General features: G+C 33.7%; 1 long non-coding RNA gene across 2 annotated transcripts; it reads right to left on the bottom strand.

Moving 5' to 3' along the window:
* Positions 1–1,734: 1,734 nt before the first annotated feature.
* Positions 1,735–25,421, bottom strand: LOC135319365 (uncharacterized). Of its 2 annotated transcripts, none has more exons than XR_010377883.1 (4): positions 25,339–25,421; positions 19,640–19,722; positions 18,704–18,792; positions 1,735–1,793 (listed from the first exon to the last, which is right to left on the bottom strand). It is a non-coding gene; the product is annotated as an uncharacterized LOC135319365 (long non-coding RNA). The 2 variants fall into 2 exon arrangements; XR_010377882.1 differs by lacking the exon at positions 25,339–25,421 and adding an exon at positions 24,590–24,774.
* Between the last annotated feature and the right edge of the window lie 2,111 nt (positions 25,422–27,532).

Here is a 27,532-nt window from a genome sequence, read left to right as displayed (position 1 = left end):
AATTTCCGAATGAAAAATGTAAGAGAAAGTATTTAAAACAGAGATACTAAATACTGATTTTGTGAACTCAGTGTATCTCCAAAGATTTCAAATTGTGAAATTTTCAGTGACTGAAAAAATAGTTTCAAAATGTAATATATATATTATTGATCAAGATATTGAGAGAAGTAACTGAAAATATAATTGTTTTGGTAGCAGCCTTAGCTTCAGAAGACCTCAAATCCAGGGGAACAGTTGTGTGCTGCGTGAGGGAAAAGTCATTTACTCACAGAGATGGCATCTCCTTAGCAACATGGTTGCTTTCAGCTAAAAGTGAGTGAATAGTCTTAAAATTAAAAATAAATAAATAAAAAATAAAAAGCCACTCTAAAGACATTAGACCTGGGTTCTCAGAACTAACAGATTTAATGAAATTATCAGAGCCATCATGCTCATGACTTTCTGATTCCAGTCAAACACTACCCATCACCAGATTTCTAATCTCAGTGAGTGCGGGCACTCTGTTTATAATTGCTCAAGGTGAAAAACCTAGACATACTACTCATTTTTCTTTCTATTTCCCACCATATTTTTCCAATCCATGATAAATTTTTTGTAACACTAACTCCAAATATATCTTGGATAAGTTGATTTCTTTCTTTCTTCATTACAATTCCCAGAATCCAACTTAATGTAAGCCTAACTTAGACTTCAGCAAAAGCCTCCTTTTTCTTTTCCTCCACATTTATCTTCTATAAATATTTCTCCCTCCAGCAGCAGAGTTATCTTTTAAATGTAAATCAGAAAATATCTACCCTCTGCTTAAAATTCTCTGATGGCAAAACTCTGCAAGATCTAAAGACAGTCATATCTAAAGTATCATCACCTTATTCTACTCTCTCCCATTCAAGAACGCATTGGCCTCACTGGCATCCTTTCTGAGGTAGGAAACCGAGCATTTGCTGTTTCTTATGCTCCCTCCTCCATTAAGAATCTGTCCTTATCTATTGGGTCAGGATCCACCATAAAAAATTATGCTCTAATTTTTCTCAGTTAAAAAAGCTAACTTAAACCCTGCACACTGAGCTAGCTAGAGAATGATTAGAGCTGCACATAGAATTTTCTACATTCTTGACTCCATTTATCATATGTCTTTCAGTCTTCAAGTCAGTCTAATCTTGTTTCCTTACCCCAGCAATATTTTTAATCAACTTCTTGAATCAGGGATCCTAATAGAGTCATGATGCAGACTTGAAAGCAGGTTTCTGCTATTTTAAGAAAGCCTGAAGTACAGAGTACATTACCCTCAGCAAAATCAATCTGTTCTTTGGATATAAATACTTTAAAACATCAGATTCAGTGTCCCTGGCAATGAAAATGTTTAGAAGTACTAGTCTAAGTTAGTGACTTCTCAAACATGCAAGCAATGTAAAATATAGTTCCTGTGCTCATATGCATTTTGTTTCCGCTTATCAAACCACTTGTATGAGCTTGAAGATAAAAAGACTGTCTCTCCTAACTGAATATAATATTAATGCATATTTTATATGACAGAATGGGCTTTACATTAAGTATTGTCTTTTTGCATTAAGTAATGTCTCCTAAATTCTTTAAAGCAGCTCCTTCATTCGATTGTTTTTGTCAGTTAACCATTATTATTCATTTGAAATTCTGAATATACATGTTGACACATACATAAATCAAAAAAGGAACAATTCAATGGAATAAAAGATTGTAAAAAGTCCATACCAAATAGTCTCAGAATCACACAGGTCACATCCAAGGCTAGAGAACGTTGTTTGTCAGGTACAGTCCTGCAAGCAAATAGCAATGATATCATCAAAACATTATTATTAGCTATAGAGAATGTTTGTTAGTTTCAGGGTTAACTTTTTTTCTTGTGCATCAATTAGACTAAGAATCTTTAGCTAGTTGACAGAGTTCAATCTGGTTGAATGAAAGAACTACAACTTTTCCCATTTCTCTATATCCTGCCCCTTGCCAACCAAATCCAGTTTCTTGCTGTTCACAGGGAGTAGTCATTTATTGGCCTCAACCCTCTCCCCCAGCCTTTGCTGAAAAAAAAAAAAAACAACTTAGCACTACGTTTCACACTTGTCATTCTTCATTCTGTGGTGCACATCTATTGTTTCAGATTTCTTCCTTTTGCCTCTTGAGATTAACTCTCTACACCTTTTCTACCTGGTTCTCTGCTCTGGGAGGCTGACCTAAATGGACTATAGCAATAGCTCTTGTCTCTGGCTTCTGATTGAGTTCTGCCAACGGGGTGCTTCGGAGTGAGGAAAGAAAGTCAAGTCAATGTCTTCATTCTCAGGCTCCCTTCCTGCAGAGTTACGTCAGGCTAACTGGGTCCCTAGGCAAAGTAGACCCCTCTGCACGTCTCTCTCCTTCCTATCCCCATTTCCCTTTGGGTGTGGGATAGTAACAGACCCGAAGTATTGCAGTATGCCTTGAGATTCCTTACACCCTGCCCACAAGTTAAATAGCCACTTTTTTCAACCTTACTTGAACTGTCCTAATTTGAGGGTACCATTTCTTTCCTGTTGGACCTCTGACTCTTACCTTCAGTATTCAAGAGCTAAAATAAATAAAAAATAACTTCCTCAAATATAAAGAATGAAGATCTCTGTATTTCATATTAGTCAAACCAAATATTTGTTTTAAAAGGAAAAATAATGAATAACATCACATATTAATGGTTTGGAAAATAAACTAAAATACTATAAAAAATAATCTTTGAACATTTTAGAAAGTAAAAAAAAAGCTACATTTTAAATGGATATTTTAAATAAACTCTATGCTTAGCCTTTGCTTTCTTTCTCTGGAACTTGAATAATAAACAAATATGACCAATATTTTCATCAAAAATGACTCAATTTATTAAAATGTAGCATATGTACAGTATTTTATGACTATTTTGTGAAAAGTGAGATAATTCCATCTCTATCAACCTGCTAAAAATATATATTCTTTCCTCAAATGTTTACTACTAGGAAAGTGAAAACAAATTTACTAATTCTTAGCTGATAATGTTCTTAAATAAAAAATAATTTAACTTTTATTATAAGCAGATTCACTAAAGACACATAAAAGCAGGAAAGTATCACATTTTAGAACCACACTTCAGTATAAAGTTTTTGGTATAAAGTGGAAATGCGGGTCATATGCTTAACTGTAATTGAATGTTCTGTTTCATTGAGCATAAGCAATTTTCTTACATGTAATATGATGTCAGTGCTCTCTGAAGCATAACAAAGAGCTAACAATAATTCGTAAGTATAATCATTAAGACATATTTATATATCATCAGTTTGATTATAACCTTCTTTCTAGCTGATATACAAATGAAAAGATTAATTGATTTTCCAAAATCAGTTAAATGAACAGCAAAACAATAAATAATAGGTATAAAAAACAAAATTTTAAAGAAAAATATTACTACTTTTTAACAATGAAGTGAATTTTTTTTTGTGTTTTGTGTAAGGAGTAAGGTTATGATTTGATGGTTTAAGAATTTCATAGAATAAACAAAAAATTTGTTACTGCTCTTCCAAAATGTAAAAGGCAGCTTCTAATATCTCTTATGACTTCTAAATTTATGTTTTCAGTGCATATCTTTCTTAAGTTCTAGACTTAAGTTTCTATCCTGCATAAAAGTCGCTCTTCCCCTAGTGCTCCCAGTCACAGTAAACAGAATCATCATCCATGCAGTTTTCAAGCCTAAAACCTGGGAAGAGTCATCCTTGAAAGAGTATCATTTTCCTCATTCACCACATTCAATCATAAAATGTTGTGACTTAAAAAATTTTTTTTCACATCCTTTTCTCTGGTTTTCTTCATCCCTAATGCTACTGGCCTATTCTAAGCTTGTGTGTTTTGCCTGAAGAAAATGTAACAATTTCCTAACTTGTCTCCCAAAAAACATTCTTATCCCTTCAGTCCACTTTCCAACTAGAGCCAAAGTGATTTTTTTTAAGGTCAAATTCTGATTATTTCACTGCCCCATTGGATCCTTCAATGGCTTCCCACTGTTCTTAGGATAAAATCTAGAACTGCAAAAAAAAAAGACAAAAAATTACAAGATCAACCTGATCTCATCAGCTTCATCACATGCCATCTCACAACTTTTGCCTATGACACTGTTTAGCACAGCTCTTATAAAGCTGTTTCTTCAGCTCAGAGTGTCTGCATATGTTGTTCTCGCTGTGTGAAATTCTCATCCCCCAACCTTTACAGCTCAGCTTAAATACGATTTCTTCACGGTTACCCTCTCTGAATCCCCAGACTAATTTAGATTGACCCATAACTTTCTCATTGCATTTTTCTACAATTTCCTTATAGTATGTTTTAATATTATAATTGTATACTTATTAGTGAAACTACTTTTTTATTTGCTCTCTATCTTGGCACCCTCCAAGGTCCATCAGGGCAGCAGGGACCTGGTAACTTCTGTTCCTTTTTTATTTCACCTTTTTCTCCTTAAAGTGCTCACCCACCTTCTTGTTTAAATCCATGGTAACTATCACAGGAGAGAATACATAAACACGTTAAAATAATGAAGGACGGAAGGGAAAGAATTTAAGAACTAGCTTTTCTTAACGAGCATCTTGATGGAGAGATACAGACAAATCATAATACCTTCCTTCTTAGACTTAAGCCTCACACAGCTTCAGAACTCATCAAATTTCTCCAGAGGATAAAGAATGTTGTCACTCTTAGCCCCATGTGATCACCAGAAATTCTGCCAGTTTGCTTGCCCCCTAGTAGTGACCCTCCATGTAGACATAGTCCATGTTGTCAGCATCTGCCCCTCACCAAGGATTGGCAGGGATGTTAGGGTCAGCTTTAGATCCCCAATTCATCTTTAAAAGCTTCTGCTCTGTTTTGAATTTTAATCCCTTTAGTCCTCTGCCACTTTGTGACTTTAAATACATGATTTTTATCATTTAACCCAGCTTTTCTAATTATCCTCTGTAGGAGTATTGGCCTACTGCAGACTACTCCACCCTACCCCACTTCCATGACATTAATTATCACTTGATAATGATTTCACAATTTATGTCTTTGGCTTTGACTTTCATTATGGTTTTTAAAAATTAAGCTTTATTTTTTGAATATGTAATATAATCATATGCTTTGGAAAGATATACAAAGACCACATGCTGGAGAGACTTGCTTGCTTATACCCGTGATCTCATCTACCCCCATTCTACCCTACCCTTTAGGTTATCATTTTAATTACTTTCTTGTTTATACCTCCAGTGTTTCTTTAGGCAAATACAAATGACTATGAATGCATACTTCTATATTCTCTTCTTCCTTCAAAGGAAGTAGCAAACTACATTCACTGTTCTCTACCTGATTTTTTTTAAGATCGCCTCCTATGTGAACACAGAGCTACACTCTATTCATTTTTCTCACTTGAATTATATTACAGTGTGCAGAAATGCAATCATCTATCTAACCTGTCTGTTGCTCCTTCATACTTAGTCTTTTCCCAGTGTTTTTTGTTTCATACGTGTAATATATACAATATATATATTACATATGTTACCTATACGATATGTGGTTGTATATATAGATAGCCTTACGAATGTAAATATATCAGTAGGCAGGATATCTGCAATAAGGTCTGCAAGAAGTAGAAGTGCTGGCATAAAAGGCAAACATACCTGCAATTTTTTAGATATTAAAGATACCCTTTTCATCAGAGTTGCACCATTTTGTCATCTTACAAGCAATATATGAAAGTATTCTGTTTCTACACAGCCACATAAGCAATTTTGTTATCAAGATTTTATTCCTGTCAACTAGGTACATAAATATTATCACACTAAAATTTTAATTTCTATGACCCTTACTATAGATGTGGCTGAACATTCTTTCATATTTGTATTTGTTTTTTGTTTTCTTTGATGCTTTCACACTTTTCTATTGGGTTATTAATCTTAGAAGAGATTTACTTAGTAGAGGAGTAAATCTTTGTATAGGATATGAGTTGTATATATTCATCATTGCTTGAATTTGACTTTATTATTTTTAATTTTATGGAGTAAAATGTATCAGTCTTTCCATCATGACTTGTAGATTTTGAGTCATAGTTACAAATACCTTCCTTTCTAAGGTGACTACTATAAGAAGAAAAAAATACATACTAGCATAATAATAGAGAGAAATTATTAAAAATTAGAAATAACTCAATCAATTCAAAAGAAGTAAAGAAAGGAACAAAAGGAATAAGTAAAAAAATAATAAAGTGATAGTTGAAAACCCAAACATATTAGCAATTATTTTTAATTTAATAGTCTATATACTCCAACTTAAAAACTAAGTTGTCAGACTGGCTTTTTTTCTTAATTCAACTATTTATGTCTTACTAGGTATACCTTAAATATGTATAGTCAGAGAAGGATTGAAAGTAAAAGGAAAGAAAACTATACTTTATGCAAATGCTAATAAAATACAGCTGATGAAGAACTGTTAAATCAGAATAAAAGTACCTCTAAGACAAAAAAGTCATTAGAGATAAAGAAGAGTATTTCACAAGGATAAAGGGGTCAATAAAGCAGGAAGTTAAGGCAATTCTAAATTTGTTTTTATATGAATACTATAAATAATTATATGCTAACAAATTGGACAACCTAGAAAAAAATGGACAAGTTTCTAGAAACATACAGTCCACCAAAACTGAATCAAGAAGAAATAGATAATTTGAACAGACTGATCACTAAAAGTGAAGTACAATCTAAACAAAAACAAAAACAAAAACAAAAACAAAAACAAAAAACCTTCCTGCAAACAAAAGCCCAGGACCAGATGGATTCACTGGGGAATTCTACCAAACATACAAAGAACTTATACCAATCCTTCTCAAATTCTTCCAAAAGACTGAAGAGGAGAGAACACTCCCAAAGTCATTCTATGAAGCCATCATCACCCTGATACCAAAAGCAGAGAAAAGTACTACCAAAAAAGAAAATTATAGCCCCATATCTTTTATGAATATAGATGCAAAAATTCTCAATGAATATTCGCAGATTGAATACAACAACATTTTGAACAGATCATACACTATGATCAAGTTGAATTCATCCCAGGGTCAGCAGGATGGATCAACATGTGTAAATCAATCAATGTGATACACCACACCAACAAAAGAAAGGACAAAACCCACATAATTATCTCAACAGATGCAGAAAAAGCATTTGATAAAATTCAACATCAATTCATGATAAAAACTCTTATCAAAGTAGGTATAGAGGGAACATATCTCAACATAATAAAAGCTGTTTATGACAAACCCACACCTAACATCATACTTACTGGAGAAAAGCTAAAAGCCTTCCCACTGAAATCTGGAACAAAACAAGGATGCCCACTCTCACCACTTCTATTCAACATAATATTGGAAGTCCTAGCCATGGGATTCAGACAAGAAAAAGAAATCAAAGGGATCCAAATTGGAAAGGAAGAGGTAAAACTGTCACTATATGAGGATGGCATGATACTATATATAGAAAACCCTAAAGACTTCACACAAAAACTCCTAGAGCTAATAAAAGAATTCAGCTAGGTAGCAAGATTAACATACAAAACTCTGTTGCATTTCTTTACACTAACAATGAAATATCAGAAAATAGAAGTTAAAAAAATCTCTGAAAATGATATCCAAAAAACTGAAAAACTTAGGAATAACCCTTACCAAGGAGGTTAAAGATTTATATGCTGAGAGCTACAAAACATCGATAAAGGCAATTAAAGATGATTTAAAGAAATGGAAAGATAGCCCATGCTCTTGGACTGGAAGAATTAATATTGTTAAGATGGCCATAGTACTCAAAGCAAGCTATACATTTAATGGGCTCTCTATCAAATTACCTACAACATTTTTCACAGAACTAGAACAAATAATCTAAAATTTATATGGAATCACAAAAGACCCATAAATGCCAAAGCAGTACTGCAGAAAAAGAATGAAACTGGAGGCATAACCCTCCCAGACTTCAGACAATACTAAAGCTACAGTAATCAAAACAGTGTGTTATTGGCACAAAACAGACATATGGATCAATGGAACAGAACAGAGACCCTAGAAATAAACCCACACTCCTATGATCAATTCATCTTCAACAAAGGAGGCAAAATACAGTGGAGAGAAGATGGTCTCTTTGCCGGTGCTGTTGGGAAAGCTGGACAGCTGCATGTATATCAATGAAGTTATGACACTCCCTCACACCATATTCAAAAATAAACTTAAAATGGCTTAAAGACTTCAACATAAGACAAGACACCATAAATCTCATAAGAGAATACAGGCAAAACATTCTCTGACAAAAATCTTAGCAATGTTCTCCGAGGTCAGTCTGCCAAAGCAATAGAAATAAAAGCAAAAAACAACAACAACAACAACAAAAAAACCAACAAAAAAACAAAAAACCAAACCAAAAAAAAAAAGATAGTTAAACTTATGAGTTTTTGCACAGTGAGAGAACGAAACTATAAACAAAATGAAAAGATAACCTACTGAATAGAAGAAAATATATGCAAATGATGCACTTGACAAGTGCTTAATTTCTACAACATACAAGTAGCTCATATAACTCAATAACAACAATAACAAAAAACAACCCAATCAAAAATGGGCAGAAGACCTAAACATATATTTCTCCAAAGAAGACACAGAGATGGCCAATAGGCACGTGAAAAGATGCTCAATATTGCTAATTATCAGAGAAATGCAAATCAAAATACAATGAGGTATCACCCCACACCAGTCAGAATGACCATCATTAAAAAATCTACAAATGATAAATGCTGGAGAGGGTATGGAGAAAAAGGAACTCTCCTACACTGTTGGTAGAAATGTAGTTTTGTGCAGCCACTATGGAAAATAATATGAAGATTTCTTTAAAAACTAAAAATAGAGTTACCATATGATCCAGCAATCCCAATGCTGGGCATATATCCAGAGAAAACTCTAATCCAAAAAGATACATGCACCTGAATGTTCACAGCAATACTATTTTACAATAGCCAAGACATGGAAACAAGCTTCCACTGACAGATGAATGGATAAGAAGAAATGGTATATTTATGCAATGGAATACTACTTAGTCATAAAAAAGAATGAAATAAGCCATTTGCAGCAAGATGGATGGATCTAGAGATTTTCATACAAGAGAAGTCACACAGAGAAAGGTAAATATCATATGATACTACTTTTATGTGGAATCTAAAAAAAAAAAAATGAGACAAATGAACTCATTTACAAAACAGAATCTGAATCACAGACACAGAAAATCAACTCACGGTTACCAAAGGGGAAAGGGAGAGAGGGATAAATTAGGAGTTTGAGATTATCAGATACATACTACTATATATAAAATAGATAAACAACAAAGTCCTACTGTATAGCATAGGGAACTATATTCAATATCTTGTAATAGCCTAAAATGAAAATGAATATGAAAAAGAATATACATACGTATAACTGAATCACTATGCTCCACACCAGAAACTAACACAACATTGTAAATCAACTATACTTCAATTAAAAAATAAATAAATAAAACTAAATTTGTGTTCAGTTAATATAGCCTCAAAATACACACAGCAAAAAATGATAGAAATAAAAGAATAGGCAAACACAATAACAAAGATTTCAGATCTTTTTTAAGTCTAAAGAAATATTCAAGGAAGGAATCCTTATACATTCTCTGAACACAGTGGACTCAATACAAAGGTAACTAACAAAATATATCAAGAACACTTCCAAATATTTAGAAATTAAACTATATACTTCTAAATAACACATGGTTCAAATTAAAAAATACATTGAAAGGCATATTTAAATTGAAAGGATGAGAAAATTATATATCAAGACTTACAGGATGCAGCTAAATTTATACCTGGATGGAAATGGCATATACACGAATGGGCAGAATATATATGTGAATAAAATAAAAATATTATAAACATAAAAGTTAAATGATAGAAATTATAAAGAGAAAGGCAGAAAGATTAGTCATACACACACACACACATTCACACACACACACACACAAAGGCATTCAATTTTTGAATTTAAAACATTCTCACAAAGAAATTTCAGGCCCAGGGGACATAAGTGATTTCTTCCAAAGATTCAATTTAAAAAAAAAAATACCATACATCATAAAATAGTCCAGATATTAGGAGAAGACGAAATACTTCTTAATTCATTTTACGAGGCCAGAATAACACTGTTGCCAAAACCTAACAAGCATATTACTAAGAAGAGAAAATTATAAGGCAACCTTATTCATTAACACAGATGCAAAAATTCTAAACAAAATATCAGCAAAATAAATCCACCAACTGACCAAATCCAATTTATTCCCAGAATAAAGAAATATCGTACTGTGATCATCTCAATAGATGTATCAAATGCGTTTGAAAAATTTCAAAATTTACTAATTAAAAAAAGTTTTAGTGAACTAGAAATGGAAGTAAACTGGCTTATTCTGATAGATGGTACCAATACCACACTTAAGGGTGAAATTTACAGTAAATATATCTAACGATGAAATACCAAAAACCTTCATCCCAATGAGCATAAAAAACAAGGATACTCCCAATACTTCTATTAGCATTGTACAGGACAGTTTAATCAGTGGGGGAAAATGATACAATGGTTGGTGAAGAAGAAATAAAAATCATTATTTGCAGATAACAATTACGTACTGTGGAAAGAGGAACTTCAAAATGTAGCCATTATCGCTAAGAGAGCTATTTAAAATGGAGCCTGGAGGCCATTAAGGAAGCAGGGCTTATGTATGCCCTCACTAGCTGGACCCATGAACTTTCGAGTTGGGCCAAAACACAAATAATCCAAGGACCCTACAAGGAAACCTGCAATCTGTCACAGTAATGAACTTTTACCTCCCTCTAGTGTAGCCTCTAGCAACCAATCATGTAAAAAATAAAAACAGCTTCAGTTTGCCAGCAATGATCATAATTCTTTTGAAACAATTTTTGCAAGCTTGTGTTTTTTGTTTTGTTTTGTTTTGTTTCTTTTATAAATCCCTGACTTTTCTCTTCTCCTTGCAACACATTTTAAATGCTTGCTGAAATCAGTATCTCCTGAATTGGAATTCTGAGATCCCAAATAAAACCATTATTTCTTTGCAGCTCTGCTGTGGTGAAATTTGTTCCACATTACATAGAGTCTGCTGGTGCAATACTGTGAGGAAAAGATAGCCTTTAAATAAATGGTGGTGAGTCAATTAGTATTCATATAAAAAAAGGATTAATCTGGGTCCCTACTTTATACAAAAAAATCATTTCCAGCTGAACTGCTGACTTATAATCTTTTATTAAAATCACATAGGAAATGTACTCATAATTTTGATTAGGCAAAAATCTCTCAGAAAGGACATTAAAATTAAAATTTTATTTCACTCAAAAGATGCCATTATCAAAGTGAAAAGGCAAGTCACAGAGTTGAAGATATTTTTCATGAATATATATATGACAAATGACCTCCCACATTTGGAGTGTATAAAGAATATGTATTAAATAAATAATTATGAAATACTTCATGCTTTTTGAAGCTATAACAAATAGACTATTAAAAATCATACTTGTCAAATTTTTATTGCTGGAAAATATAAATATAACTGATCTTTGTCATTGAAAAAAATATATAAAGAACTCCTGCAAATCAGTGATAAAAAAGACAGGCAACCTAATGTAAAAATAGACAAGAGAACTGAGCAGACATTTGACAAAACTGCACATTCATATGGCTAACAAACAAAGGAAAGTATGTTCATTACCATTAGTCTTCTGAATAAGGAAATTAAAACTACAATGAAACATCAACACACACCTATTAAAATTGTTCGAGTTTAAAAACAATAAGACTAGTAGAAGAATGAACTTGTGCAAATACTTCTAAAAGATATTGAAAAGCTTAATATACATTTACGCTATGACCCAGAAATTCTGCTGTTTATATATGTACTCAGTAGAAATGCATTCATATGTTCTCCAAAAGACAAGTACTAGAATGCTCATAGAAACAGTAATCGTAACAGCCCTAAACTGGAAACATTAAGTGTACAACAAATGAACAAATTTTAGTGTATTCATACAATGGACTACTGTAAAACTATGCTCTATAATATGGTAACTATTATCCATATGCGCCTACTCAAATTGAAGTCCATTAAAACTAAATAAAATTAAAACTGCAGTGCCTCATTCACACTAACTGAATTTCAAATACACAAAATGCACATGTGGCTGGAGGCTACACTGTACTCAGAGTTATAGAATATTTTCATCATTTTAGAAAATCTGGCTGGATAGCACTGTACTGAGCAATTAAAATGAATCTCTGTTATATGCGACCATATGGATGCTCAAAAGCACGTTGCTGAGTAACACAGTGCAGATACAAATGACTATGTGCTGTGTCTTCCTCGGTACTCATAAAGTTTAAATACAGAACAAATTAACCTACTCATTGTAGATGTCAGGAGGGTGGTAACCTGAAGGGAGTAAAGTATTTTGGAGTATTTATAATTATCCATTTCTTGAGCTGGACTGTGGTTAAAGGGTGTCTTTAGTTCCCCAGACTGGATAGCTAGACATGATTTTAAATTTTTCCATATTTTGTACCAGCAATATCAAACTAATAAACTTTCCCTTTTATCCAAATTAAATTTTTCTCAAATATATTCTATTCTATCTCTAAACAGAGATAAATTCTAAATGGTCTCCTAAGTGCTTACTTTTTTTTCTCAAATTCTCCCCCTCAGCTTCATCTTCTACAGTACCTTCAAAGTACTCTATCTAAAATACATATTTGATCATTTTTACTCCCAAGGTTTACTCTTTTCAGTGGCTTCCAGACGTATACAGGATAACATCGTTCATGTTACGCATGGCAAAGAAAGCCTCCTATGATCAGGCCCTTACCAAGCTCAACTCTCTCTGTCCAACTAACAATCATGCTACTCATGTGGTTAAGAAACTTTTTTAAAATTCAGGATTTGGGTACTTCTATGAGAAAAAAAAAGAATATGTGTGTGTGTGTATGTGTATGCAAAAGCTTACAGTTCTGTTTAAATATTTCATAGCAAATGTATTAAAAATACTTTTATATAAATGCTATCAAGCACTGAATTTGTATCTATACGAGATGGAGAAAACCTGGCAGTAAGTTAAAAGACTTTTTGCATTCCGTTGACTGACTAAATTCTTCCCATTTTAGTTTATTAATCTGGCATCTCGTGCAGACACAGTGTATCTATTCCAAATTTCCAGACAAATTGCAAATTTCAGAACATTTTCAAACTGTATGTTTCACCTTGAGATCCATTGATCTCTGCGTACCTCTTTTCCTAAAGTCACGGAAAAAGTAGAGGCAAAGAGGAGATGCCATGAAAATTTTAGCAAAGTTTAGGAAAGTGTAACTGAAGGAAAATTTTAGATGTTCCATTGAAAAGCCCACAAAACTCTTTGTAAGTGGATGCTTTTAAAAAAATCAGTTTTCCTGTACAAATCAAGGGGTTTTTAACTTTAATTTTTACATGAGTAATATATCCACAGAGTTTGAAATGTCAAATAGTGCTGAAAGCTTAAGAAAAACAAGAGTTCCTAGGAAACATGTCTGGCAGAGGAAGACAAACACTGTATGATTTTACTTATATGTGGAATCTAAAAAAAAAAAAAACAAAACAAATGAACAAACACAACAAAACAGAAACAAAGTCATAGATACAGAGAACAAACAAGTGGTGGCCAGAGGAGAGATAGGTGGTGGGAGGAGAGTAATGGGTCAGGGATATTAAGAGGTGCAAACTTCTAATTGCAAAATAAATGAGTCACAGGTAAGAAATGTACAGTGTGAGAAATATAGTCAATAATAATGTAGTATCTTTTGATGGTGACAGATGGTAACTAGACTTATCGTGGTGGTTATTTTGAAATGTACAGAAATACCAAATCATTGTGTGTGTAACAGGAACTAACACAGTGTTGTAGGTCAATTATACTCCCAAAACAAACAAACAAAGATGCAAACAAACAAACAAACTCACAGAAAGAGATCAGTTTGTGGCTACCAGAGGCATGGGGTGGAAGAGGGAGAAGTGTGAAAGGTGGTCAAAAGGTACAAACTCCCAGTTACAAGGCAATAAGTACTAGGGATGTAACATACAGCATGATAAATGGGATTAACATGGCTGTGTATTATATTTGAACATTATTAGAAGAGTAAACCTGAGTTCTCATCATAAAAAATGTTTTTCTGTCCTTAATTCTGTATTTATATGAGGTGATGGATGTTCACGAAACTTGTCATTTTATAGAAGTCAAATCATTCTGCTGCACACCTTAAACTTATCCAGTGTTGTCTGTCAGTTATATCTCAATAAAACTGGAAATAAATATATATAAGTAATTCAAGCACATTTCCATGGGAAATTATTTTCTGCACTATGAAAGTTAACCTTTTTTTTTTAATTGCACTGGAGAATAGCAAAATAATGACAAGAGTGTGGCTAACATTTGTGAAATGTGTCAACCTGAGGATTAATAAATCAATGTTGTCCCTAAATGCATCATTTGAATGTCAATATTAAGTCATCAAGGAATTTCTGTAGAACTTCCAGACTTTCTGTGAAGCACACTGTTTCTTAAAAGTACAATAGAAATGAAAAGATAATATGATAAAAAATAACTGAAAATTGTGGAGCTAGATGGAATCTTGGAGTAACTGAAATCATTTAGGCAAACTTCATTTTTTTCTGACAAATAATTTCAGGCTCAAAGAATTTATATCCCTTACGAATGATTCTGATAATTTCTACTGTTTCACAGTTAAGAACTAGACTGAAGAAATTCTTCTTTTGAATATAAATAGTAAGAGTGAAGAGGAAAGTGTTAGCAGAAACTTTTTGTTTTGCTTTTCTTTTGTGTTTTTTTTCCTGTAAGAAAGCTTCATTAATTCATTATTATGATTTGGGACATAAGACACCTGAGACAAACAAATTATTTTTGAGTAGCCTAATTCAAGAGGGACTCTATACAAAACTTAGCTTCGGTGTTCTTCTGGAATCTACACAATATCTGCTCATAACTGAAGTTTCATATTATACTTCAATAAAAACAAAATATAGAAAGGAATTGGTTGTTCTTTCTGATATAAGGATCTGTTACAATATTTACTAAGTAAAGAAAATTTAATAAAATAAAATTGCCTGATTCCAGAATCTAACGGGCAAATGAATTCCTATATATTACAAACTTTAAACACTCAAAGAGTTTCTTTTTTTCCGATATAATGTTTTTATTGAAGTATAGTTGATTTACAATGTTGTATTAGTTTCTGGTGTATAGCAAAGTGATTTAGTTATATATATATATTTCTTTTTCAGATTCTTTTCTATTATTATAGGTTATTACAAGCTATTGCATATAGTTCCCTGTGCTATACAGTAGAACCTTGTTGTTTTTAACTATTTTATATATAGTAGTTTGTATCTGCTAATCTCAAACTTTTAATTTATTCCTCCCCTCTTCCCCCTGAGGTAACAAACCACAAATTTGTTTTCTATGTCTGTAAGTCTGTCTCTATTTTGTAAATAAGTTCATTTTATCATTTTTTTTGATTTCACATATAAGTGAAATCATATGATATTTGTTTTTCTCTGTCTGGTTTAATTCACTTTGTATGAAAATCTCTAGGTCCATCCATGTTGCTGCAAATGGCATTATTTCATTCTTTTTTATGGCCAAATAATATTCCATTATAAATAATACCCACATTTTCTTTACCCATCCATCTGTTGATGAACATTTAGGTTACTTCTATGTCTTGGCTATTGCAAAATAGTGCTGCTATGAATTTTGGGGTACATGTATCTTCTTAAATTAGATTTATATGCTGAGAATTAAAAAATACTGATAAAGGAAAATGAAAATGATTTAAAGAAATGCAAAGATAGCCCATGATCTTGGATTGGAAGAATATTGTTAAGATGGCCATACTACTCAAAGAAATCTACATATTAATATGATCCCTATCAGATTACCTATGACATTTTTCAAAAAGCTAGAACAAATAATCCTAAAATGTATATAACATCATAAAAGACCCATAATTGCCAAGCAATCCTGAGGAAAAAGAACAAAGCTGGAGGCATAGACCTCCTAAACATCAGACAATACTACAAAGTTACAGTAATCAAAACAGTGTGGTATTGGCACAAAAACAGACATATGGATATCACTGGAACAGAATAGAGAGCCCAGAAATAAACCCACAAACCTACAGTCAGTTAATCTTCAACAAAGGAGGCAAGAATATAAACGGAGAAAAGACAGTCTCTTCAGCAAGTGGTGTTGGGAAAGCTGGACAGCTGCACATTAATCAATGAAGTTAGAGTACTCCCTCATACCACACACAAAAATAAACTCAAAATAGATTAAACACTTAAACATAAGACACTGTTGGTGGGAATGTAAATTGGTGCAGCCACTATGGAAAACAGTATGGAGATTCCTCAAAAAAACTAAGAAAAGGTTTATCATATGAGCCAGTAATCTCACTCCTGGGCATGTATCTGGAGAAAACTCTCATATAATTTTAAAAGACTTGAAAATCTTGTTTTTTTTTTTTTTTAAAGAAATTAGCACTTTGTATGTCATATTTTGGGATAACGATATTTCAAACCATTTTATTTTCAATTTTATAAAGACATATGACTCAAAGTTATATAATTTCTTTTAAAATTTTATTTACTGACAGTAAATTTTATTTACTAAATGCCTTAATCTCATGTGTCTTTACTAGTGTTCCATCTATGGTATGTTTTTTTAAAATGCTCTGTGGTCAATGTTTGTAAATGCTTCTGTGAGAGAGCATCTTCCATGCTTTTTAAAATTTATTATGTTCTTCTGTAATTACTACTGAATGATTTTAAATGCCACTATTTAGTCTTTATTCTAGTATAATCTTGAATCCTTAACACTCTGTTCAAAATTTATTTCTTAGAAATTTTTCCGAGATATCAATCAATCTCAGATCTATGAAGTTGGAAGACATGGTTTCAAAAATTTTGACAAAGAGAACTTTTTAATCTTAATCTAATTTCCTTCAGTGTTATGTTCTAAAATGACTTTGTATCCTAAAGTATCAAATCTACCAGATAGACCACATTATATACTACCATGTAAGCCTGTTTGGTCTCTTAGTAACTGATAGAGTCATCAATTTCATCTCCTGTGTCTGGCAAGAAATGCATTCAAACCTATTTAAAGATACTGGCCTGGCATGATATTTTTAAATTACAGAAAGAAAGACTAAATTAATCATGATAGTCATACATTAGAAACCTATGAGGTTGTTTAAAAACTACATTAGATCTATCTAGAGAGACACTGATGATGTCCATGACATAGTAAATGGAAGAGCAGAAAAAGTCGTGTAAAATTCTGTGTAACACAATTGGATTTTTCCAGTTTTGTAAAATTAAAGAAACAAATGAATAACCAAATAAATAAGAAAACTCTCTGTGTGACTGTGTGTGTCTGCCTGCAGGAAAAAAATTAGAAAGCCTATGCACTACAACACTAGCTAATTAGGGGAATAAGATTGTGACGTGTGGAAAGATTGAGAAAAGAATGGTGAGGGGATGGGAAGATGACGCAATGTATTTTAACAGCCATACAGAAATGCTGTAAGTTAAATTACCAATAATCTCCTGAAAAGGATAAAAACAAAAATTCCAGAAACTTACTTAAACATGATTTCTGATGTCTTACAAATTTTCACACAAAGGAAGTTTTTTCTCATTATTTAATCATATTTCTTTTTTGTTAGTCATTAAAAAAAAAAAACCTTCTTTCATAAAGCTATGGAAAGTGTGACAAGGTACTGAAATTTAGGTGCTGAATTTGACCTTTGGGCAAATCTCATACTCTGAGTTTGTTAAAATAATGTTAAAAATATAGTTATCATACCTACCCAAGGTACTAACCGTGTCATCTTTCTGGCAACCCATGTAAATAATCCTTGTTAGATTGTTCTTTGTCTCCAAAATCAATTTTTAAAAAGGAGTGTGATGCCTGCCTTCTAACTTTGAGAAGGCTGTGGTAATGTCATGGGATACAAACCATTTCTTTGACATATAAAAAAGTGAAAATGTCTATAGGGTATAGATCTATGATAATCATAATACATTTGTAATATTTGAGTCAGGTCAAAACATGGAAGATTACAAACTTTGTGTCTAGGATCATATTCTGATACTCAGCCCAAAAGCTTAGATAAATACAGTTGAAAACAAAACCTCGTCCCTACAGGAGGAGACGGAAAGATTCTCAATTACAAGTTTTCTAAAGTTAATGCTCTTAGAAAATGGAGGGAGAAGTTTCTTTCCTTATTTTCCACAGGGAGAATTAAACATCTAATTTTTAATTTATATTTGCTCTTACACATCCCAGTATGCCATAGCAAACTCAACAGGCCCCATAGGATATTTAAAGTTTTTAAGGAAACACAGCAATAGTCAATATCTGTCGTACTCTGTACAAACTGCAAGCTTGAGAAATTCAAAGTCTTAATATTTGATTGCACTATCTTCCTTGAGATGATATCATATCTTTGCAAAGGTGGGTTTTCAGCAATCATTGTGATAATAAAAGCAAGTACCTGTGAAACTCAGTGTAAGAAAGGAAACAAGGATGACAGTGTCCAATCCAATTCCAAGGTTTGAGAAGCTGCACAGTGTCCAACAGGTTCTTGAAGAAGGAAATAAAAATATAACTCTCCCATCAACTTACATGTGTTTTTTTTCCAAATAACTATTAAACTTTTAGGAAATAAATATTTATTAAATTTTGGACCTATGTCATTAAGACACACAATTGTTAGCCATTTTGGGTCTAGATGAGCCATGAAAAAAATGACTGAGACTCTGTTTTTTAAGAACTAAGAAAGTTTGGGAACCCCTGGATCAGTGCTTAATCTCTGCAAAACTACTTTGCAATGTAGGAATACAGTAAAGTCACCTCAGTCTGTGCCTCTTTTCCTCATAAGTTAAATGATAGAAAGGAAGGTAACTATGCCCTCCCACTCTCTGAGAGTTAAGTGCATAGTCACTAGAATGGAAATCATTCTAAGACAATCATTTTATCTTGGACAGACCAGAAATGGCACCAAATTTAGGTTTTGTTTCCCCTCCCTAATCACAGGATCCACTGCTATCTTGTCACAGGAATAATAATAAAGTATATTATTCACATTCATATGTGCATGAGAATGAATTAATGAAAAAGCTACTTTTGACCAAAAGGGAGAATCCAGAGGGCCAGACTTCCTGGGCCTAGAAATTCACTGAAAAGTGGGACAGTGCTCCTTCTGTCATCAATTAAACAGTTATTAATGCATAAAGCCAGCAGTTTTGTGACTAATGAAGAGGATATGACGTGGGAAGTCCTATCTTCAGCAAGATAAGCATAGCTTATTGCATACCCGTTCTCTAAGGTTTCATGTGTGCAGACTGTATATCTGCAAAGTACTTAATTTTCTAAGCATTACAGAAAAAAGGATAAGGAAAGAAATAGACAAAGGCAAAAAGGAGCCAACCTGTGTGCCACTGTATGTGTCTGTATTCTCTTATAAATACTGGATTCACGGACTTCGTTGCCAGCGAAGATCATTCACTTTAACTGGAATGAAACACAATAGCAATGTAATTTTCTTAATCTTCTGTATGACTTTTCTTCCATGCATTACATTTCCATCCCTCATTTCTTTTGTCTCATTTCATGTCTCCATTTATAGTGGCTTTAATATGCTTATTCTCCTATCTCTTATTGGCCCATATTCAGACCATTTACTGCAGGTAGTTAGCTTTAGTGGGTCCGAGCCTGTATTATCTCAGCCTACACTGTTCACAGCAGTCTTTTATAAGTATTCTTCTTACATCAGAATTTCAAAGATTCAAAATAGGATCAATGCCTGTCTGTTGAGGACACTGCAGCTTATTTTTTCAGTTTCTAGCAACCAATTGCTCTGTTATACTCTTCAAGTAAAAACACAAATCCATTGACAGCGGTACTATTTAACCAAAAATAACAGGTTAAGTCCGACCAAAATTTGTGAAGGGCTACTATTTTAGAGTCCCTAAATCCAAAGTCAAATAACAAGCAACTACAAAAATGTTATGTAAAATGTCCTTAGAGAAGATTTAAGGAAGATTGAAATGAAGTGAATGAATTTTCAACCCTTTAACCAAAACAGCTTCAACATTACCCTCGGCTTTGTTGATCTGAAAAAAGTTTCTTCCTGACTCTAGGCCAGCCTTGATCTCCCTTTTCTTAGAACATTTATCTTTAGAAAACTGGTCACTGTAAATTCTTTCTCTGCCCTTTTGAGAGGTAAACATTTTTTTTTTAAAATGTCTTGCCTATTTTACAACCTAGGAATGTCTTTCTCAAGGACTTGGGAGCCTTCTCTTTGAAACGCATTATTGAGGAAGATAACATCCCCATTCATCACCCCCTTCACCCATTTCTGTGGAAGGATAGGAGCCTAACTTCAGTAGAATTCTTGCTCTGAGCTGTAAAGCTACCTGACGTCAGGAAGGTAAGAGGAAGTTTACTTTTCCTTTGGTTAAAAACAATGGGCAAACATCGATGGCCTCAGATCTCCTCCTACCCCCACCTCTTAAAACCGACCCCATAACCTCTGTTTCTGTAGACCTGAGTTCAGACTGAGTTTGGTCTCTCTCCTTTATTGCAACAGCCTTGAATAGTCTTCCTTTCCTGTTTAATTTTGCTAGCGCAATTTTTGCTTTGACACCCTAATGTCTGATAAAATTGTTTTTTAAAATATTCAAAACCATAGATTTTGTTTCATAACTTTTCCCCAGGACTGACTGTAGCCAATCAGTTGGGTATTGTGAAGCCGAAAAATGAGAATTCAAGAGAATAAGTATTTCAATTTCCAGTTTATACCAGCAAGTAATTCATATGTCAGATTATTAAATTATCATACATTTACAAAATAAATGCTTGAAAATAGAAATTAAGCCAAGAAATTAAGTTTAGTGTTTTGTCATTTTTGACTTTTTAAAATTCAATTGTTTCTTGACAATGCATATAAATAATGAAGAAATAAAAATTTAGTCTAGATGTAGACATGGCATATTGTTTATTCTACTTTCACAATACATATTTACCAAAGAAATTTAAAACCGTATTTATATATTATTCTTTCCTTAAAAATATAGTCATTATATGCAATGTTTGTGGCTAGTTTATAATCAATTGTTGAGATAGGAATTGTTTACGGGTTTAGAACAGGACCACTGATGGGTTTAGACTGCAAAGGCAGGAGTCTGGGAGTCAGCTGGATCCAACCATTAAATAGAGAAAACAATAGTTAAGAAAGGTTGGAGGGGCAAGGTGGATGGTGAGCTCAGCAGCTGACAAATTGAGTTTATGATGCCTGCGATTTAGCCCAAGGGGTGTCCACTATAACCCTGAATATTTGAAGGCTGATCAGAGCTGAATTTTGGCATTTGGAAGGCATGAGGGGAGAAAGATAATTTTCTACAGCAGAAGGACATTAAACTCTTTAGCTGTGAAAGAGATGGGACAGAAAGAGATTAATATATTCCACAGAACAGAGGGAAATTGAGCAAGGTCCTGAGAAAGAAGATCACGGGGATTCAGAATGAAATGAAAGGACTAGATTGATGGATTACAGTTAAAAGGACCTCTTTTCCACTGAGGCAGAATGAAAGATAGATAAATGTTAATTTGTAAACGGGGGTAAAGAGATGTAAATGAAAGCTGCGAACAGTCCTATTTGATAGTCTCTGCCTTCTCTGAAAATTAAAAAGCACTATCACTTGTGGAAAATGAAATCAGGATGCATAATCAGGGTTTCTAAATGTCTGCTCCACTAAGGTGATAGCTCTAAACTAAACTAGTTTGGGTATAGAGCTGTGCAGATCATTTGTGATCAGACATTGCTTTGTAACATTACGTGAATCCATCACTTTCTAAATCACTAACACAGCTGTCACTCCCCTGCATAAGCTGTTGAATCACTACCACTGTGTATTCTGGTAACAATTTGAACACTATTATTCTTCCATAGATTTACTGTAAGCGCTGGCTTGGGAGGGGGGTGAGAGGGGAAGGGCTATATTTCTGTGTTATCAGTGCTGTGCTTGACATCAAACTCCTTTACAAAAAATGCCTGGTAATAAAATTGAATTGTATTTTAATATAATTGATTGAATATAGTTCAGGTACAGAAGTCCATAAGCCCTTAAGGAATAAATATAGACAGAGAACTTCCCTCCCTCTCGGCCTCTCTCTCTTTCCCATCCTCCCACCCCGCACCCCTTCCCAATTTTTGGAGCTCAGAACAGTTCCTGGTATTAAGTAAAGGATCAATAAATGTTTCTGGAAGCTGGATGTTCTGACTTTTTGTTTAAATCTTTCATTGTTTTACTTGTTAATGCTTCACATACTTGTGATTTATTTTGCCAATTAGATTCCAAGTTTTTGAGGAGAGTAACTTGAGGCACAAATTGCACATTAAAGCCTCAATTGGCTTAAAAAGAATCTTGAGGGAGGGAGTTTTGTAAGAAAACTATATATAACATAATGCATTTCTTGGCTAGCCAAAAGGATTTGAGAACTATAAACACAATTGAAATCTTTTAATAGCAAGTATAAAGTAAGTATGAGAGCATATTATTTATGTTCTCATCTCAGATCAGTTCGTTTTAATCTGATTCTGAGATGGTCTCATAGAAACTGATGGGATGAAATGCCAGCATTATAGTAAAAAATAAATGTTAGTATGTTCAGAATTCATGCTTACCAATGGAAAGACAACCTAAACAAAATTTTGAAATTTATTATTTTTTAATATTTTTTTCTATGCTTTTTAAGGATCAAATTCTTTTTATGGAAGATAATCTAAATAGCTATTTGGTATTTTAAAAATATAGAATAATATGAAAAATTCACTCCTGGACAGTATCTAGAGAGAAAACTCATGAAGTCAGACATATGTACCATTCTATTTCTAAACAAGTGAAAAATCAAAATAGTGAAAACTGCTTTGCTGCAGTCACCAAATAATGCTCATTAGTTTCTGTATAGTTTCTCTTCTAACTGAAAATCTTTCCAATGATCTTCAATGAGAAAAGAGTTCTGGCAAATTTATTAAAAGGACAGGAAGTGAAAAAAAATGCAAATGCAACTTTCACCAAAATCAGAAATACTCCATCAAGAAAAAGATTGAAAAAGCAAAGCGTCTTTACTGTGGTAGCAAAAGCTACACCACCACCAGCTGGTAAAATCATAAAGTGCAAACCTGGACAGAATATAAAGGGATTTAAATTTAACACTTTTTCTTGAGACCAGCACATTTTTATGTCTAACTGCCTCAAATTTGCTTACTGACTATAACTTCATAAAATATAATTTTTAGTATTGAAAGACAATGGATAATCCCCGTAACTAATATATGTTTGTTTGTTTGTTTTTTTCCAAACCTGTGTAAGTAAACCTCAGCATGTTCCAAGGAAAAAGAAAAAGCCTGAGCTTTGGAGCCAAAGACACCTGAATTCAAGTTCTAGCTCTGACACTTATTAGCTTTTGGACCTTGATTAATTTCCCTGGGCTTTCGCTGTCTCATATGTCCAACAGTTGACATGGCTGCAGTGAGTATAGAAATACAGTAGTAAGCTAGCACAATTCCTCTTACCCAACAGATAAGCAATAACTGATATTTTCAATAAGCAATAGCAGCCTCATCTTCACTAGAATTACCTCATCTTTGCTATGTTTTTAAAAGTGTTTTCATGAGTAGTGTTTGTTACTTAACAGGTTTTACTGCTTATAATTTTCAGACCTTCAAATTCCCTGTCAAAGACCTACAGTGATTATCATTACACCACTTACTTACAGAAAAGTAAAGCCAACAATAGACTGACAATCTAGCCAGGGCAAAAGCAGGATGTATATAAGACAAGGGAAAGAGAGAGGAGGAGGAAAATTTTCAGATACATTTGATACAGTGATTTATTTTTTCTTTTCCTTGGGCAAGTTTCTGCTTTGCAGACAAGCAGTAGAGACCAGCCAGAGTATCTCATCATTGGGAAGCCAGATGGGACAGTTGTTTTCATATTATTTGAAAGATCTCAGAAATACAGTTGAGGAGCACATGCCTGGATATCTTCGTTTTATGTCTGTCATTGAATTTGAATCTGTACTTAGTTATGTCAGATCTGCTCCATTTTATTTATTAGAATTTCTCACATGCACATCACTGCACCATGCCATGCACTCAACCCCACCACCCTGGGATCTCTCCATGAAATAGCCCGCAGTATGTTTCACGTCCACATTATTACTTAAGTACCTCACTAATGTAAGATAAGAAGAAATTTATCAATTGCTGTTCTCTAATTTTTTACTTCTGAAAGGAAGAGCCTTGGGAAAAATTTAAAACTGGTAATTTCTCTCTAGTCCTTTCCAACTTAGCACTCTTTTTATCCCAACTCACCTTGCTGCATCCCAGAGAGCACTGTTTCCCGTATTTTCAAAAGAAGCCCCAGCAGTACCTCTACCTTCAACATTATCCCATTATTCCTTCTCTCTCCTTTACTTTCAAGCCAAATTTTATTCTCTTAGAGATCAAAATTAGAAATAGGAAATCACTGACAACAAAATGTAATTCTTGCCCTTCCCCTACCTTTTAAATTAAGTAGTTTATATGCAGAAATTTCCAGCCCTGATTTCACTTTAACAATCACCTAGGAAAATTTTTAACAAATTTAATTGGTCCTGGATGGGGCCTGAACATTGTTAAGTGTTAACGCTCTACAGGTGACTTCAATTTTAGTCATCTTTGCCAACAATTCTACCCAGACACTAGTTAATGAATTTCAGAGTTAAGAAATAGATGTTTTCATTGGCTAGAGAGGAAGAAATACAGTAAAACCATAATGTTTATTTCCTCTGAATAAGTAAAAGGAGGCTCAAAAATGGTAAATTAATTCAAAAAGATGAAACCCATGAAAAACAACATTTTTTATCTTACTGTTACTTTCAAATTCATTCTGCAGGAACTGCTAGCTCCACCCCCTTGAAAAGATTTTGGATAGATTCCTACGTGGCCATTTTTAGGTATCAGAAAGGTTCCATTTCTCTCAGCCCTCAAATTAGAACTGACTTGTGGAAAAGATCCTACAAAGGGGAGCTGGATAAATTCCTCCCTACAGACAGTCCCTAAGTGAGGACGGTTCACCTTACCGTTTTTCTGACTTTAGAACGGTGCAAAAGCCATACCCATTCAGTAGAAATTGCACTCGGAAGCTTGAATTCTGACCTTTTCCCAGGGCCGTGATCCGCTGCGGTTACTCTCCCGCGCTACGCGGGTAGCGGCGGCAGCGGCCTGGCAGTGCTGGCAGCCCCGGGTTAGCCACGTGACCCCAAGGTAAACAACGTAAACAATGGGTACTTCTAGCTGTTTTGTATTCGTACAGCCATGCTGTTTTTCACTTGACATATTCATAATTCAGAAGGGTACTTCAATTAAAAAATTTAAAATAAATAAATTACATGAAATGTTTAACACTTTATTATAAAATAGGCTTTGTGTAGATGATTTTGCCCAATTGTAGGCTAATGTAGGTGTTCTGAGTGCCCTGAAGGTAGGCTAGGCTAGGCTAGGCTATGATGTTCGGTAGGTTAGGTGCATTAAATGCATTTTTGCCTAACAATATTTTCAACTTAAAATGGGTTTATCTGTATGTAACCCATTGTAAGTCAGGGAAGATCTGTAGTCCTTTTCATCTTCTGTATTCTTGTGAACGGAGCAGGGGGGTAGAAAGAAGAGGGGAAGAGAGGCAAAAATCTTACACTGTCAGGACCTACATATAACTGTCTCTTGACCAGCGCTGGCTGACCTCTGTGCCCTCCATTATGGAAGGTCTCCAAAACCTGGCTTAACTATGCGGTGCAATTGTTGGTTCAGACTGATGTTTGAACTGATAGATTCCCAGACAGGTTGATGCTCCCTGAGCTGATTTCTTACAGACCTACCCACCTTAGTTTCTGCCTCTAGTAGGACCTCACAGCAGGCAGCTCTTCTGGGCAGAGTCCCATGAGGACCTCATGAGAATGTCACAATTTGTGACATCTCATGATCTCATGGCATGGGAAATCCTCGTCTTCTGATGTTACAAGTACAACTATTCCTCTCTGTGTATTGTGGTCCGTCAGCTTAAGCCAGGAACCCAATTTTGTGTGCCAGTCGCTCCCTCAACATGCTGGGGTACATACTCCATTCTGATGGGAGGGACTGAACTCAGCAAACATCCAACTACGGAGGAGATACCAGCCTCCTTTCTTCAAACATCCTCATCAACAGCCTGATTCTTTTAGGGCCTTCTCATTCGACTTTGAAACACCCAGCAATGGTTGGTTTTTTAGCATTGTTTCTAATACCATTTCTTCTTTGCAAATGAACTCTTTTGGGGCATAATTTATGTACAGTAAAATGCACCATTTTAATGTGTACAATTCAACATTTCAAAGACAGGACCAGCACTACCATCATAGGAAATAGTTCTGCCACGCTATTTTACAGATGTAGTATTAACTATTTTTCCTATGCTAATTTCCCAGTTTAGATCACTGTTCTATGGATACGTGAAATGTCAACATTAGGGGAAACTGAATAAACCTGATGGGGAATTGTATGTATTATTTTTACAACTTTTTAAAAGCCTAAAATTATTACAAAATTAAAATTTAAAAAATAAACTCAGACACGTTAAATCTATAAAGAAAAATTTTAGAATGTCAATTCTTGTGGGTAATTTTTAGAGGCTACATTTATTTTAGCTAAAATACTAAAATGTTTTGATCTAATTCACTGACTCGGTTTTTAAAAAAGGATCGGTTATTTATTTTTGATTGTCATTTGTATGTAACATGTGTCAATGTTTATTGTTTTGAGTACAAAAAGGCTGAAGGAACCTGATTGTGCTGCAGTGAGGGGCAAAGAACATCGTATCTCAAATTAATGTCCAATCTGACTTTAAAAATATCGTACTGAGTATTTTAATAACCCAAGATGAATCCAGTATAACCTCCCCAAACACATTACTCCTGCAGTGTCAGATATTTTACAGCAAACCATCTGCAAAACATGTATCCTACTCATACAAATCCTATATATCCATCTGTCACAACTGTTGTGTGAAAGAATTTTAGTATACATTTCATAATGACTGCTCTTTATATGGAATTTAATACATCTGTTGAGATACCAGAAGTCATTGGATTAATTTATATTCTCCAAATTCAAAAGTGCAGTGATTTTCCCTCTCCCAACCATCTAATATGCATGTATTCATAAACAGAGATAAGTCATATTTCAAAATATGTGTCATTTAATAAGATTAAACACTTAATCTAGTATAAACATTTTGATTTTTTA

Source organism: Camelus dromedarius, chromosome 26 (assembly GCF_036321535.1).
Source record: "Camelus dromedarius isolate mCamDro1 chromosome 26, mCamDro1.pat, whole genome shotgun sequence".
NCBI classification, from domain to species: Eukaryota; Metazoa; Chordata; class Mammalia; order Artiodactyla; family Camelidae; genus Camelus; species Camelus dromedarius.
This window is presented reverse-complemented; position numbering and strand designations above follow the sequence as displayed.